Source organism: Pteropus alecto, unplaced genomic scaffold (assembly GCF_000325575.1).
Source record: "Pteropus alecto unplaced genomic scaffold, ASM32557v1 scaffold21, whole genome shotgun sequence".
NCBI lineage: Eukaryota > Metazoa > Chordata > Mammalia > Chiroptera > Pteropodidae > Pteropus > Pteropus alecto.
Window position 1 is genome coordinate 14,658,456 of NW_006436282.1, and position 15,882 is coordinate 14,674,337.

The following is a 15,882-nucleotide window of genomic DNA, read 5'->3' on the forward strand; positions in this document are numbered from 1 at the left end:
TTTGTATGAATTCCATCAGAGTATCAGCATTATGTGCTAGAATATGAAAAATTGATTTTGAATTACAACTCTAATGCAGGAAAGATCCCAGAAGAACAAGTGACTTAACCTCTCCGTCTCTTTACTTCATCCATACCTAGTACTTAGTTCACAATGTTGTAAGGATGAAATTTAATATAATGTGTGTACCTTTCGTGACATATAATAGTACTCAACCATGCTTTTAGCTGCAAGTACCAGAATTCTTGAGTGACAGCATCATGAACTCATATGCCAAATTGCTGAAGTGGGCAGCTGCACACACGAGTTCAGTGACTACACCATGAGGGCCACATCTTGTATTAGTCTCTTGGCCTTTTTCCCATGTGTTGTAAACTCATGGTATAAGATTGCTTACTTAGTTCTGATGATCGCATTAGTGTCCTTAGCTAGCCCTACCCCCCCACTCCCACGTTTCATTAACTGGAAATGTCACATGCTTGGCTTCAAGAGAGGCTAGAGAAATTAGCATTTAGCTTTTGGAGCTTTTATAGTAATAGTGCCCAAGGGAGAGAGGTGTAGAAGTGGATGTTGGAAAAAATAACCAACTGTATCTATCATATTTCCTTCAAAGAATTTCAATATGTTAGTAAAGTTATTAAATCCTCCTATAACAAAATATTGTTTTTACTCTACATTGTGTACATTTATTTTTGTTCTGAGGTTATTTATCAGTTCCCAGTAGCCTCCCTTATTCTGATCTCAGCAGCAAGTGACAGCATATGTTTTGTTTCTGTTGGGATTTTTTGTTTGTTTTTCACAAAAGCTGATTAATCTGCCTTCCATAACACCTGACACAGTCATCAAAATAACAGAAGGGACACAGTCTAGAATCGCCTTAAGGAAGAAAAGAAATATATCCAATTATTTTGTTTAAAGCGATTTCTTAAAAATTTTATAATAGCTTAATTATTAAATGGAGTAACTTACATACAGCATTTCCTTTAAAAAACTACTCTGTAATTAGTTAAGTGTGGTAAAATGTCCTTTCTCAGGATGCAAAACCTGACTCTATGCCTTGCATGTTACTTCAGTTAGCTCACATGTGCTTAATCTTTATTGCCATCTTCTGGAGGATTTGCTTTTATACACAAACAGGTAATATTAAAGGAATCTAGAAGCCCTTTTTGGTGTCTCAGATTTAAAAAACAAAACAAAACAAACAAAAAAACAGGTCAAAAACCCAGAAGTGAAATTGCTGGGTCATATCATAGTTATCAATTTTCAATTTTCTGAGGAACTTCCATACCGTTTTCATAATGGCTGCACCAATTTACAATCCCACCATCAGTGCAAGAGGCTTCTCTTTTCTCCACATCCTCATCAACACTTATTGTTTGTTGATTTATTGATAAAAGCCATTCTGACAGGTGTGAGGTGATATTTCATTATGGTTTTAATTTGCATTTCTCTGATGATTAGTGACTTTAAACATCTTTTCAGGTCTATTGCCATCTTATATCCTCTTTGGAGAAATGTCCAGGTACTCTGCTCATTTTTTAATCAGATTGTTTTTTTGGTGATAAACTGTATGAGTTCCTTATAAACTTTGGATATTAACCCCTTATCATATGCATCTTTGGCAAATATCTTCTCCCATTCAGCAGGTTGTCTATTCATTTTGTTGATGGTTTCTTTCCTTCACTGTGCAAAAACTCTTTAGTTTGATGTAGGCCCATTTGCTTATTTTTCTTTTTGTTTCCTTTGACCGAGGAGACACATCCAAAAAAGTATTACTACGAGTAATGTCAAAGAGTTTACTGCCTTTGTTTTTTTCTAGGAGTTTTAAGGTTTTGGATCTTACAGTTAAGTCTTTAATCCATTTTAAGTTTATTCTTGTATATGGCAAAACAAAGTGATCCAGTTTCATTCTTTTGCAGGTGTCTATCCAGTTTTCTCAACACCATTTATAGAAGAGACTGTCTCCTCCATTGTATATTCTTGTCTCCTTTGTCACAGATTAACTGACCATATAAGCATGGGTTTATTTCTGGGGTCTCTATTCTGTTCCACTGATCTAAGTGTCCATCGATAGATGAATGAATGAAGAAGTGGTACATATATACAATGTGAAATTACTCAGCCATTAAAAAAATGAAATCTTGACATTTTCAACAATCTGGATGGACCTACTGGGTATTATGCTAAGTGAAATAAGTCAGACAGAAAAAGACAAATACCACATGATTTCATTTATATGTGAATCTAAAAAATAATAATAAATGAACAAACAAAACAAAAACAAACTCATAGATACAGAAAACAGAGAAGATTTTGATGGTAGCTGGCTGGGAAGGGGGTCAGAGGGATGGGTTAAGCAGGGGAAGGAACTAAGATGTACAAATTGCCAATTATAAAAACAGTCACAGAGATATAAAGTAAATCACAGGGAATAACTATATATGGTGTCAGATGGGTACTAGACTCACGGTGATCACTTTATCACGTATATAAATGTCTAATCGCTATGTTATACACCAGAAACTGATATAATATTGCATGTCAACTGTAATTGAAAAACTTTTTTTAAATATTTTAAAAAAAGAACAGGTCAAATGCCAAAACCACAGAGCATCATAGCCTGGGCCACGAAGGCAGTCACCTCAGAGTGCATTTCAGAAATAACAAGAAATCCACCTGCCTAGAAAAACAAGCCCACATTTACAAGCAGAGAACTGCATTTCCACTGTTAGAGTTCCTTTTTAATGATATAAGGATAAGCCAGGTCAAAAGGCAAGAACCACTAAAAATCGTGATCTTTTAAACTAATATCAATCAAATCCACTTTAGTGTAAATGAGTCTGGAGTGCTTTCCTATGATGATAGATTATTAATGGCGTGCAAGGGTAGAGAATACAATACATGAGTGACATGAATGTTTTGTGTGAATATCATCCAGCACAGCCCTACTGCCCAACAGGTAGACACAAGAAGAGCATAATATGGAGCTAGAAATGCCTACAGGAGGGAGAGATCAAGCTGTGAATACAAGCAGAATGAGAATTTGGCAACCACGGCACGGCAGCCAAGGGGATGGGAACCCCATTTTGAAAGCAGCCACATCCAGGAATCTGACCTCAACCATTGGCCATTCCATAAGAAAAGCTGAGCAGCTTTTCTTATGGAATGGGAAATCCAGTTATGGGAAATCCAGTTATGGCTGTGGTCAAACCTCAGACAGAGAGGCTGATAGTTGGAATCAGAGAAATCCATCAGCAGTGAATAGCACCCGAGCCACCTAACCAGGGTTCAAGGGTAGACACCAGTCTCTCTGAGTCCAGGACTATGAAAAATAGCCCTAGAGTCATTGAAATTTTGAAAGTTTATTACGATGGGTAACAGACTTAAGATAGTACATTTCAATCTTCTTGCCTCTTGGTTTACAAAGAAAATGAATGCTGCTACTTACAGAGTTGGCCCTAGGCACACAGCACATCTGTAACCCTCCATCTGCACATACTGGATGGGAAGCATCAACGGAAAGAAGAGACCAAAGCCTGCTTCTCTGAATGAGTCCAAGGGCAGAAGAAAGGAAGTAAGAGGGACCTGAAGCTCAGACTGAGAGGGTTAGGGAGGAATTTAGTGTCATAACTGAGCTCTGAATGAAGACAAATGGCTCTTTTTATGCAAAGAGAAGGCCCAATAGCTGCAGCATCCTTTTTTTAAAGGATATAATCATATTGTTCAAGCATTCTTTCATGCACCAAATATTTATTGAGCCTGTACCATATGGCAAGATATCAGCAAACAGATACAATGCTGAACAAGAGAAACATGGTCTGGGCTTTAAACTATGAGTTTAAGTCTACTGAGGAAAACTGGCAATAAGTAACAAATACAAATCTTTTCTTATATGTTGTAATAAGTATTATAAGGGAAAAGAACAGAAAGGGTAGGGCCAAGTAGCCAACTTCTTTAGGTTGAGACCAATAGTGACCTTTTTAAGGAGGTTTTCCAAGAACATGCAACAGAAAAAACACAAGCAATTTTTTAATATTTTAAATACAAATTTAAACTTTAATATCATATATTATGTACATATATTATGTATACAGCAAAATATAATAACATATACAATACATTACAGGGATTACTGTCCAATGACTAATGGCAAACAACTAAAGTCAATTTTTTTAAAAAAAATGGTTTTACTATGGAATAAACATACTACTGCTGGATTCTTAATGACCTTTATTCTCATGTGAGAGAACAGTTAACTTTTCAGGAAAACATCGAGACCAAACAGATAAAAAGAGAAGAGAAGGTTCCAAATAGTACTTGCTTATAGGTGTTATCTACTTCTTAAAAAGCAATATTTAATCTTGGTTACTATTTATACAAACTGAATATAACAGCTGAAATCTGGGCAAACAAACTCGAATAGGCACCTATGTTCAAGACTAGAGGTGTCCAAGTTGATGGAAGAATTCTGAGTACCAGTGGATGTACCTAGCTCTGGGGAAAATATCAGAGTAATTTCAAGTATTTACTGAATAAGAAGATAAACTTGTTGGAGTATAATGTACAATCAAATTTAAAATGTTAATTCCTAAAGGAAGATGAAAATTCTAAACTTTGAAGACTCAATTGGAGGTTAATGGGCCCACAAATTTTGCTTTTATATATAAAAGTTTGTGAGTGTGTATACAAGGGCATATGAATGGGTCCTCTGGAGTATACATTATATGGTAGGTTCAATTTGTGAAAATTTCACCAAGTGTATACTTATGATTTGTACAAACTTTTCTGTTTGTATATAATATGTTAATTAAAAGTGGCTTATTTGGGTTCTTTTTAGTTTGAGAGACAGAAAAAAATCAAGTCCAGGAGAAAACAGAACTTTTATGAGAGACACTAGAACAAAATCTTAAAAAGAAAGCTTAGAGTAGCTTTTCCAATATTGGAAATTAGTTAATATAACATCTCCATGCCTATTACTTATTTTAAATAATGGGAGAATATTCAAGAGGTGCACAAAAGCTAATGAAATCAGAGATCATTGTATTTACCTAAAACAAATTTTCACTTCAACTGTAGATTTTAAAAATCAGTGTCATCCTTTAATCTGTATTCTAATCACAGCTTTATCTTCACATATGGTCTTCATTTACACACACCTGGAAAGATTTATATTTGCTCTTTTGCAATTTAAATGGCTGATGCCTAAGGCAAATGCTCATAAAACTACAAACACTGCACTTGCCTCTTTTAGCCATCAAGTAAAAAAAATAAAATAGGATGCTTACTCTATAAAAACAATAAAGGAAAATCTGAAGTTGCACTTACTCAATATTTATGAAACAATCTAAGTTAAATTAAAAAGTATTTCTCTTTCTTGTGACTCATTTTACATATTCTGAGACGAGAAACAACTACCAAGTGTTCATCCTAATTCTTTTGGATATTTCCCATTTACTAATGCAATTTTTAGATCTTAATCCACTTGAAATTTTGAATTTTCAAAGCACAGGTAATTATGTAAGAATTAAGGCTCTCCTTCACCACCAATTGATATCATAAATTTTCCTTAGATTCATATAATTGATGATTACTCCCCCTGAATGTGTGATAGTGAAGCTCTTGATAAGAACTGGGGTCAAATTTACTTCCTAAGTAGTATATCATGACTGCTAGAGAACTTTGCAAACAATACCTAGGACATAAATTATACAGATTCACAACACTTATTTACTTATGAACAAAAGAGAAAGAGAAAGAAAAGAGTTTATGTACTATAGAAAATTACAGTTTCAATATCCATTATTTTCTTCATGAATAAAGCCTTAGATTCATTGGGGGGAAAAAATCCCTGAGCATTGGCTAATGTTGTGGTTTATCCCAACGGTTGTTTCAGATCAGATCATACAATCCTTCTTTCACTTTGTGAAACCAGTTACTCATGGTCACTCAAGTTCTTTCTTATTGGACCCTAACAGAGGCATTATCTAAGCCTATTGTTCTCAAAGGTTAAAATACTCCATGAACCACTGCATCACTGCAAAAGTATGTCCTGGTCATAGGAACAAACTCAGCAATACAACCAAAGACTCCTAGAGAGAGAGTGGGAAGACCTGAATTTTAATGTGCTCTCTGTAACTAACTAGATGAGAAAAACTAAGCCAATTATTCCATCTTGAGTCTCTGTCCCAGATATATATATATTTTTTTAAATAAAAGAGCAGTTGTCTAATGCTGCCCTTCCTCAGATGTGTTCCAAAGCACTAAATTGCTTCAAAAAAAGCTTAGGCATTTCCAAGACCCCTATATACCCCTCTTGGAGATTCACAAGCAACATTAGCATAGTAAAGGTTCTGAGAATTCCTGCAGTTCTGCTGAACTTTGTTCAACCCACACAGAACGTTTTACATTTCGTTGTAACCTAACACCCCTAACATCTGTGAAGCCTGCATTGAGAAATGCTGCCCTGGTGATTTTCAAACTATGTACTGCCAATTCCTCTTAGGGTTTACCAGGAAACTGCAGTAAGAGAAAGCAAGGAGGAAGAAAGGAAGGAGTCCGCAGGGAGGACATTAGGTCCCACTCACACTTCGATCTTCTTATTTTGGGGTCTCAAAATACAATAACACTTTAAATAATGGATCTATGACTTGAGAAAAATACTTTTTTTAATAAAATTCTTTTAGAAATAATTTATTTCTAGTCTGAACTGACATGTTGAGCTTATTATGGGACTGCCCAGAAAGAGTCCACAGTAATTCCAACATGCGTTCTTGAGGTAGATTTAATTACTGTTCATGTCATTCCCTCCCTACCCTTGCTGTGCTTTCGTGGAGGCAGAGTTCACTTCTCTGCCCCACGGATCTGGGGCTAGGCCATGTGACCTTCTTTGATCAATAGGATAGTAGGGCCTAATGTACATGCGTGATTTACTTATGTCCGTCGCCCCTGATCTTTCTTCACCATGAGAAGAGCATGCCCCAGATAATGGCTACTCACCAGCTAAAGCCCAGGAATTAGAAGACACATGAAGCCCAGCCGATACCAACAAAGTTATGACCAACCCACAGCCTTCATGTAACATGAGCAAGAAATTAATGTTTATTGTTGTAAGCGTCTGAAATTTGAGGACTGTTTGTTGATACAGCAATAACTGAAATTCTAAGCTGATCTGATTCTAAATGGAACATCTGCAATATTGTCCTTAAATAGCTTTAGACTAGATAATCTGGTTTAAGATAGGAATTGCTGAATTCACTAATAGTTTTGTAAAAACTAATAGTTTTGTATAACTTTAAGAAAGTTCAATAATGCTATATTTCCTTTCTATATACCCAAATCTCAATCTTCACCCTCCAAGGGTAAATAAATGCTTTACCCTCCATGATTTACAGGACAATTAATGATTAACAGCAATGTCAATAAAACTCACTATATATAATTTTCCACTAGGAGAATTAAAAGATTTTCCTTTTGTTCACAAAACTAAATAGTGCTTTGGAGTTGGATTTACTGAGAAAAATTCGAACATGCATTAACCACCTACAATTGTTTTCAGATATCTTAATTGGGTCAAAATTAAAACTCAGCTGTTTAATCCAGCTGTAAATCAAACAAGAGCCTTCTCAACCAACATACATGAAAAAAAAAAAAAACCCAGCTTTATTCACTTCCACACTAAAAACTGAAAGCAAATCCATTTAAAACAGGTATACAGGGAATGAATAAGCTCTTAGTTTATTCGAGTTTTTTAAATTTACAGAGTAGTTACATGAAAAAGTGTCCTATAGTATATGAATTGACCACGGAATTACTCCACTTACGAGAATATACAGTTGTAAAAACACTTACCTCTGAGAAAAATTCTACTAGTATGGTGTCAACTCATGGTCATGTATAAGGAAATGGAATAGTGAAAGGCTTCTGGAAATAATCTATCCTCACTAAGTTAGTTATACTTGTATACAGAAGGCCTGCACAATCAAAAAGAGAATTGTATAAGAATTATGAGACAAAACAACAGCATGGGTCAAAATTAATAACATTTGTGAAACTTAAGAACTTGATTCTTTTGGAAAGTAATGATAAAGAGATTTGTGATCTACTGAAGGAGAAGTATTTCTCTCTCTTACTTAATTAAAAATAATGCCAATTCCTATTTATTAAGCCCAATAATGTGACAGTAAAGAATTGAATAAAATAATCTAAGTAAGGGACAGAAACCTAGCATAGTACATGCTCATTTCACAGATGAACAGATGAAAACTCCAAGGGTTTAACGAACATGTTCTCGTACTATTATAAAGTAGATTTTTTTTCAAAGATAAATTGAAAAACACTTAGCCAGATTACCTATAGAAAAAAAAAGGGAGAAGACAACTAAAATCAGGAATGAAAAGAAAGAAAAGTATAACTAATGCCACAGACATAAAAAAGATCATAAGGGACTATTATGAAAAATTATACACCAACAAATTGGATAATCTAGAAGTAATGAAATACTAGAAACATACAACCTACCAAGACTGAATTATGAAGAAATAGAAAGTATTAACAGACCTATAACTTAAGGAGAATGAATCAGTAATCAAAAACCACCAAACAAGGAAAAACCCAGGACCAGATGGTTTCACTGGTGAATTCTACCGAACATTTGAAGAATATCAATCTTTTGTATAATCTTCCAAAAAATAGAAGAGGGAACACTTCCAAAATCAGTTTATAAAGTCAGCATCACCCTGATACCAAAGCCAGAAAACATACAACCTCTCCCCCGAAAAGGTATCTCTGATTAATATTGATGCATATGTCCTCAACGAATACTAGCAAACCAAATTCAATAGTTCATTAAAAGTATTATACATCATCATGACCAAGATGGTTTATTCCTGCAATGAAAAGACAATTCGACATTAAAAAATTAATCAACGTAACACACCACATTAACAAAATGAAAGACAAATACTATGATTTCAATTGATGCAGAAAAAGCATTTGACAAAATTCAACACCCATTCATGATTTAAAAAAACACTCAACAAACTAAAAACAAAAGAAAACAACCTCAATAAAGGCCATATATGAAAAGCCATATATGAAAAGTTCTGCAGATTCACTGCACAACAATGTGCATAAACTTAACATTACTGAACTGTACACTTAAAAATAATAAAGATGGTAAATTTTATTATGTTTTTTACCACAACTGTTAAAAAATGGAGAGAGAATTCAAATCCAGTTTTTTTTTACAGTTGTTTTCCTGCAATATACTCTTGGAGGTGGATAAAAGGAACAAGCAGTCCAGGCAGAACGAAGGAAGGAAGTAGACAGATGAACAAGTGTGGAGAGTTATATGTATAAAATGAGAGCAACATAATAGAAAACCAGAATTGTTACATAAGTACCAACATATATAGGAGCCTGCAGTTCAAATGTCAGAATATGTACCTTTATAAAAGTTTTAAACGACTCAGTGCTTTTTATTTAAAGATTTAGTACTTACTTCATTTTCACTGTATGTGTCCTTAGGATGGCCATAACAAAATACTACAGACAAGTATTTTTCTCACAATTCTGGAGGCTGAAAGCTCAAGATCAAGATGTCAGCAGTTTGGCTTCTCCTGAGGTCTCTCTCCTTGGCTTACAAATCCCCTTTCTTCTGTGCATGTGTATCCCTGATGTCTCTCTCTGTAGGTCCTAATCTCCTTTTAAAAGGACACCAGTCCGATTGGATTAGGGCTCACCCTAATGACCTCATTTAACCATAATTGTCTGTTTAAAAACCATATCTCCGAATAGCCATATTCTGAGGTAATGGGATTTAGGACTTCAACATAGGAATTTAGGGGGAACACAATTCAGTCCATAAACAATCACACACAGAGTTTAATTTCCTAGTTAGCTGTGCATGTGGTTTTTGCTAAAGAAAAACAGAAGAGCTATGGGACAAATAGTTCAGGTTATATGCTATCAACCAGAGAAAATAAGACAATATAATTCTTTTATGTTCTCCACATCACCAGCCACTTATGCTTCAAACTGTATCTTTGAAGGTGTTCACGATAGCCAATTTCACAAATTATACATTTCTACAGATCCAGTCTTTTTTGTTTAATTGGTCAGTTGATTGCTTAGCTGTTCTACATTTTATTCAGTAGCAGGAAAAAATAAAATCAAAAAGCAGGCTGTCAGGGCCAAACGAAAGTTTGGAAGAACGTCTCTGTAATGCTGCAAGCTTGTTCCCAAGAGATTTCACAACATCCTTGGGGAAGTCTGAAAGCAAAACTTTTCTTCAAAAGGTTTTAATATTCTGGCCTCCAGACTTACTCTGAACTGGGAAGTCCCTAAGTATTTTTAAATGAATTTTAAAAGAAATCTACAAATATTTCAAGTTTTCTTTTTTAATATTCCAAATGAAAATGCAATTTAATTTTGTCCCTTGGGAACCAAATATGTTTTCTTTTTTTCCAGGTTCATTTTACAGTCATTCATTTTCTCTTCTAACTTTTCATCTAATTTCAATTCTTAAGAAAATTTATTCTTGCACACATCAATTTTCTCGGTTGTTAGTGACATCAGTAAATATTTTTAAAAGACTAGCCAGGTATGCTACTTTAACTAAGTATATACACATATTACATTCTTGACAAAATAAAGCTCAGGAACTGTTTTAAGTGAAGGGCCTAATTTGTGTGTTTAAGTTCATACTTGTGTGTATATTTATTTGTTGATTTAGTCTCTCTTAACAGAAATTCATGGAATTGAAGAAAACAACCTCATTCACAGCTTTCTGTAATCTAGGAAAAGCTATGTACCAAATATATTCCCTTTTCAATTATATGAGATCTGGTACATCTTTTAATCTGTAAAATAGAAAAATGTAGGATAATTTATAACAGTTTCTAAATAGATAAGAAAATGAGATTGTTCAAATTTAAATAATATTTGAGAGACCAGTTTATCATACTAATAAGATCTCCGTTTATATATATTTAATGTGTCCAACTATTGTATTTTTAAAAATACAAATTCATGAACTTTACATCCAAATACTGTTTATAAAGTCCCAAGTTTTTTCTTCCTTGATTTTATTCTTACAAATATTTATCTACATTAAATGTTCTTTAAAAAGATAAATATTTCTATCTGTAGGTCAAAGTGCTGATTAAATATTTTATTTAATCTCCCTACCACACCAATAACATTCTTAAATACAGCTTACTTGATTAAAAAGTCACTTTAGTTCAATGTGACTATCAGTTAGAAAACTAAATATCTATAATAGCCATACAATATTCAGATGAAGTGATCAGAACATTAAATTTCAAATAAATTGATATCAAATTTTCTTCTACAAATACCTTTCTACTTTCCTGAAAAAATACAGAAAACAAAGCATACTCATATTAGTAATTTAAAATGATACATAGACTTTCCTGAAGACACATAAGAATAAAATTTTATGACTCCCAGATAAAACTGGACTCTTGTGTCCAGTAAAATAGCATAAAATAGGGGAGAGGGTAAGTTGGAGAGGGTGAGTTATATTTCAACTTCCACCTAACATCCTGAACATTGATGGCTTGTTGATTGCTGGAGTCTTCCTAACAAAGTATTAGAGCACTAATATCAGGAAATATTCCTACCTAACATTCTAAAAACATGAGAAGAGAAGCCTAGAACATCCATTAGAATAAGCCCTCATTCTCTACATAAGGTTTACAAATTAGGCAAACATTTTCATCTTCTAATCGCTTCTCTGCCACTCAATGTACTACTTCTGGACTAATTTTACCATCAATTTTATGGCCTTATGAAATGTAAATTAATTTTAGCATCAAATTAAGAAAAACATTGAGACGAAAATATGGAGCCACATATAGTGCATAAGAGGGTCAAATAAAAATGCTTTTAGATGATTTCTGCCTTTGCTTGCTTTCTTGAATGGAGAGTTGATTGTATTTTATCATTGATTTCTATGCTTCTATTTCCCCATTAAAACATTACCTAGGCATCAATGATTCTGCTTTTGGTCAGAAAGCCTGTGCTGTTGACTTGCCTATCTAATTTTGCAATCAAAAATGACATGTTTACATATAAAAGCTGACTTTCTGGGTTTGATGGTTGGCAGGAACTAAAAAGGAAACACGTTATCAAAAACCACATTACCAAGGAAGCAGCCTCCTTTTGCAAGATTTATTCCTCATTCTTTTGGGGTTAGAGCAAAATACGGTAAGAAGGATTGCTTCTGACACCAGTTACATTCCACTAGCCTCTCTCTAAGGACTCTCCTGTTATCTCAACAATCACTTTTATGTGGATGACTCTAGCCCAACTCAAGCCCTAATCAACATTTCAACCTAATAGTTGACTCTTCTAACTAACACACCTAACTAACACCTCTAGCTCCAAATGTGTTCAAAATGGAGTCTCTTGTCTGCTTTCCTTCTACCTCCCTTTCCCCACCTCAATAAATCTTTCTCATTTTTCTATTTCCTATTTGCTACCACTATTGGTCACCCATCTCTGAAGTCATGGGTTCTTATTCCATTGTCTCACACCTAGATTTTACATGAGCCTGTCTTTTCCTATTTTTGTTTTTACTATTGTCAAAGCATCCAGTCTCTCCTTGAAGCAATTGGTCCTATCTTCTGCTTTAAGATGTGTCTACAGACAGCACAACTATTGCAGGCTACCACTAGCCCATATGGTGTTTCTGTAATAATCAAAAACCGTGAAAATAAACGCACACCCGTCAGCCTGGTACAGGAGACTCACCATGCTTGGCTTCAGCCTGCATTTCCAGGATTATCTATTGATTACCTCCCCACATACCTATGCTCCACTTTAGCTGAAATACTTTCTCAGAATTGACTCACACTTGCCTATCATCTTGCCTTCAATCATTGGCCTGCCTGGTACACCCTTCTTTTTTTTTTACCTATAAATATCTTACCCATTTTTCAAATGTTATTTCTTCCATGATGCCGAATCTTTTCCCAATCCCCAATAGGAAGTGAGCATTCATTCTCTCCTTTGACCCCTACTGTACTTTGTTTATGCCCCAATGTAATATACTGCCTTTTATTAGAGTTACTGACTCATTTGATTGATCTTGTACCATAGGAGTCCCCAACCTCAGGGCTGCTGTCAGGTACCAGTCCACGGCCTGTTAGGAACCAGGCCACACAGCAGGAGGTGAATGGCTGGCAAGTGAGAGAAGCGTCATCTATATTTGCAGCTGCTCCTCAGTGCTACTAGCATTGCCGCCTCAGCTCCACCTCAGATCATCAGGTATTAGATTCTTATAGGAGCACCAGTTTCTGGTGCCAAAAAGGTTAGGGAATGCTGCTGTACCAGACAGTAAACTTCTTGAAGTGAACACTATGTCTCATTTTGTCTTCTTCAGGGCCCAAATCCAGGGCTTTATGAAGAATAATTTTTTAAATTTGCTTAACTGAACTAAATCAGTAAGTCTCATATCCAATAAAAATGCATTAGATTTTTGTGGTTAAAAGCTTTCCTTATTCCTAAAACAGACACACAAACTAATGAAACAGAATTGAAAGTCCAAAAACAAACCCACATATATGAGTTGATTTTTAGACAAAGGAGCCAGGAATTTATAATGGAAAAAAGGTCTCTTCAATAAATGATGGGAAAACTGGACAGCCATATGCAAAAGAATGAAACTAGACTACTATCTTAAACCACACACAAAAATTAACTCAAAATAGATTACAGTCTTGAATGTAAGACCTGAAACAATAAAATACATAGAAAAAAAACATAGGCACTAAACTTATGGACCTTGGCCTCAGAGGTGTTACTGTGAACTTAACCCTAAGGCAAGGGAAACAAAAGCAAAAACAAGTGAAGGGACTACATAAAACTAAAGAGCTTCTGCACATCAAAAGAAACCATTAACAAAACAAAAAGACAACCAGCCAAATGGCAGAAGATATTTGCAACTTTGGATAAGGGGCTAATATCCAAAATACATAAAGAACTCATACAACTCAACAAACAGCAACAACAAAAATACTCCAATTAAAAATGGGCAGAGGACCTACATAGAAACTTTTCCAGAGACATACAGATAGCCAACAGACAGATAAAAAAGATGTTCAATATCACTAGTTACTAGGAAAATGCAAATCAAAACCACAATGATATCACTTCACGCCTATTAGTATGGCTATTACCAAAAAGACAAATAAATAGCTGTTGGAGAGGATGTGGAGAACAGGGAACCCTCATACACTTTTGGTGGGAATGAAAATTAGTGCAGCCACTATGGAAAATGGTATGGCGATTCCTCAAAAAAATTAAGAATAGAACTACCATGTGATCCAAGAATTCCTCTTTTGGGTATTCACCCCAAAAGTATGAAAACACTTTATATGTACCCCTATGTTCACTGCAGCATTATTCACAATAGACAAGACATAGAAACAACCTGTGTCCATCAGCAAAAAATTGGATAAAAAAGATGTGGTATACACATACAATGGAATACTATTCAGACATAAAAACGATGAAATATTGCCATTTGCAACAATATGGTTGCATCTTAAGAGTATTATACTAAGTGACGTAAGTCCAACAGAAAAAGACAAAACCCTATGATTTCATTCATATGTGGATGAGAAAACAAAAAGTAACGAACTCAGAAAACAAGCAAACTCATAGATACAGACAACAGAATGGTGACTACAAGCAGGGAAAGGGGGTAAGGAGAGGGGATGGATTAAGGACCCGAATGTAAGACCTGAAACAATAAATTGCATTGAAGAAAACATAGGAATTAAACTCCAGGTCCTTCTACCACTAACTTACATGTTCCAAAAATTGCTAATGATTCTGTACTCACTCTTAATGATTAATTATATATGTTAAATAGCTACACTATAAATTTGTTGAAAATTTTATTGAGATTTGCTAGTAAACTAATATCTAGCTCCTTTTCATAAAAACAAAAATTTTGGCTTGTATAATCACTATTTCAACCAGAAAGCAAACAAAATATTGTAAATTAAAGTGGCTACATATGGAGATGTCCAGAAAACTTTTCTCTTACAAGAACATGTGCAAAGAAAAAGTCATTTCATTTTGTTCAGTAACTGAATCTCGATTCAAGGCACACACTGTTAGGTATCGAGAGGAAAACATTAACTTTTCCAAGTATTTAATTCCTATAGCCCAAAAGAATATTTCTACAAATTGCACACACACACACATACACATGCACACACAGGATTCATGAGGATTCCCTCATATTCTCATTGCCTCTGAATCCTTTGTGTGCCAGTGCAGGCCATGAGGAACTAGGAACCTTTACAACAAGTTCATATATCTAAAAACCTCCCTCTGCTATTGCTGCTTTTTGGCTCTGAATCAGGATATGCAACTCTGGGATAAATATGTAGGCTGTCCCAGAAGCCTTGTTTAGAAAAGCAAGCCACCAGCCCAGAAATTTTCCCAGGTTTCCTCATATTCATCTGAATGTTACATTTGCACCCACATATCCCCATGCCCAATGCCACAATATTCCCCAAGAAAGGAAAAAACAAAGACACTGCACTTCGCTCTATTTCATATCATTTATTGAAAAAAACATATTATCTAAATTAAATTCTAAATATGAAAATCACAGAATCCAAATGTGGCCCAACAACATGACTTTGGATAAGTCAAAACCTCAATGAAAAAGTAGTATCAGAAATTCAGGTCATCTAGTTCCAAGTTCATCATTCTTTCCACAGTGCTTCTTACCTTCTTAATTATGTCTCTGATACTTCATGAATCAGACCACAATCCATATTTTAAAAACACTAGAGCTGAATATTAGTCACAGAGTGTTTCCCATGTAATAGCCATACACAT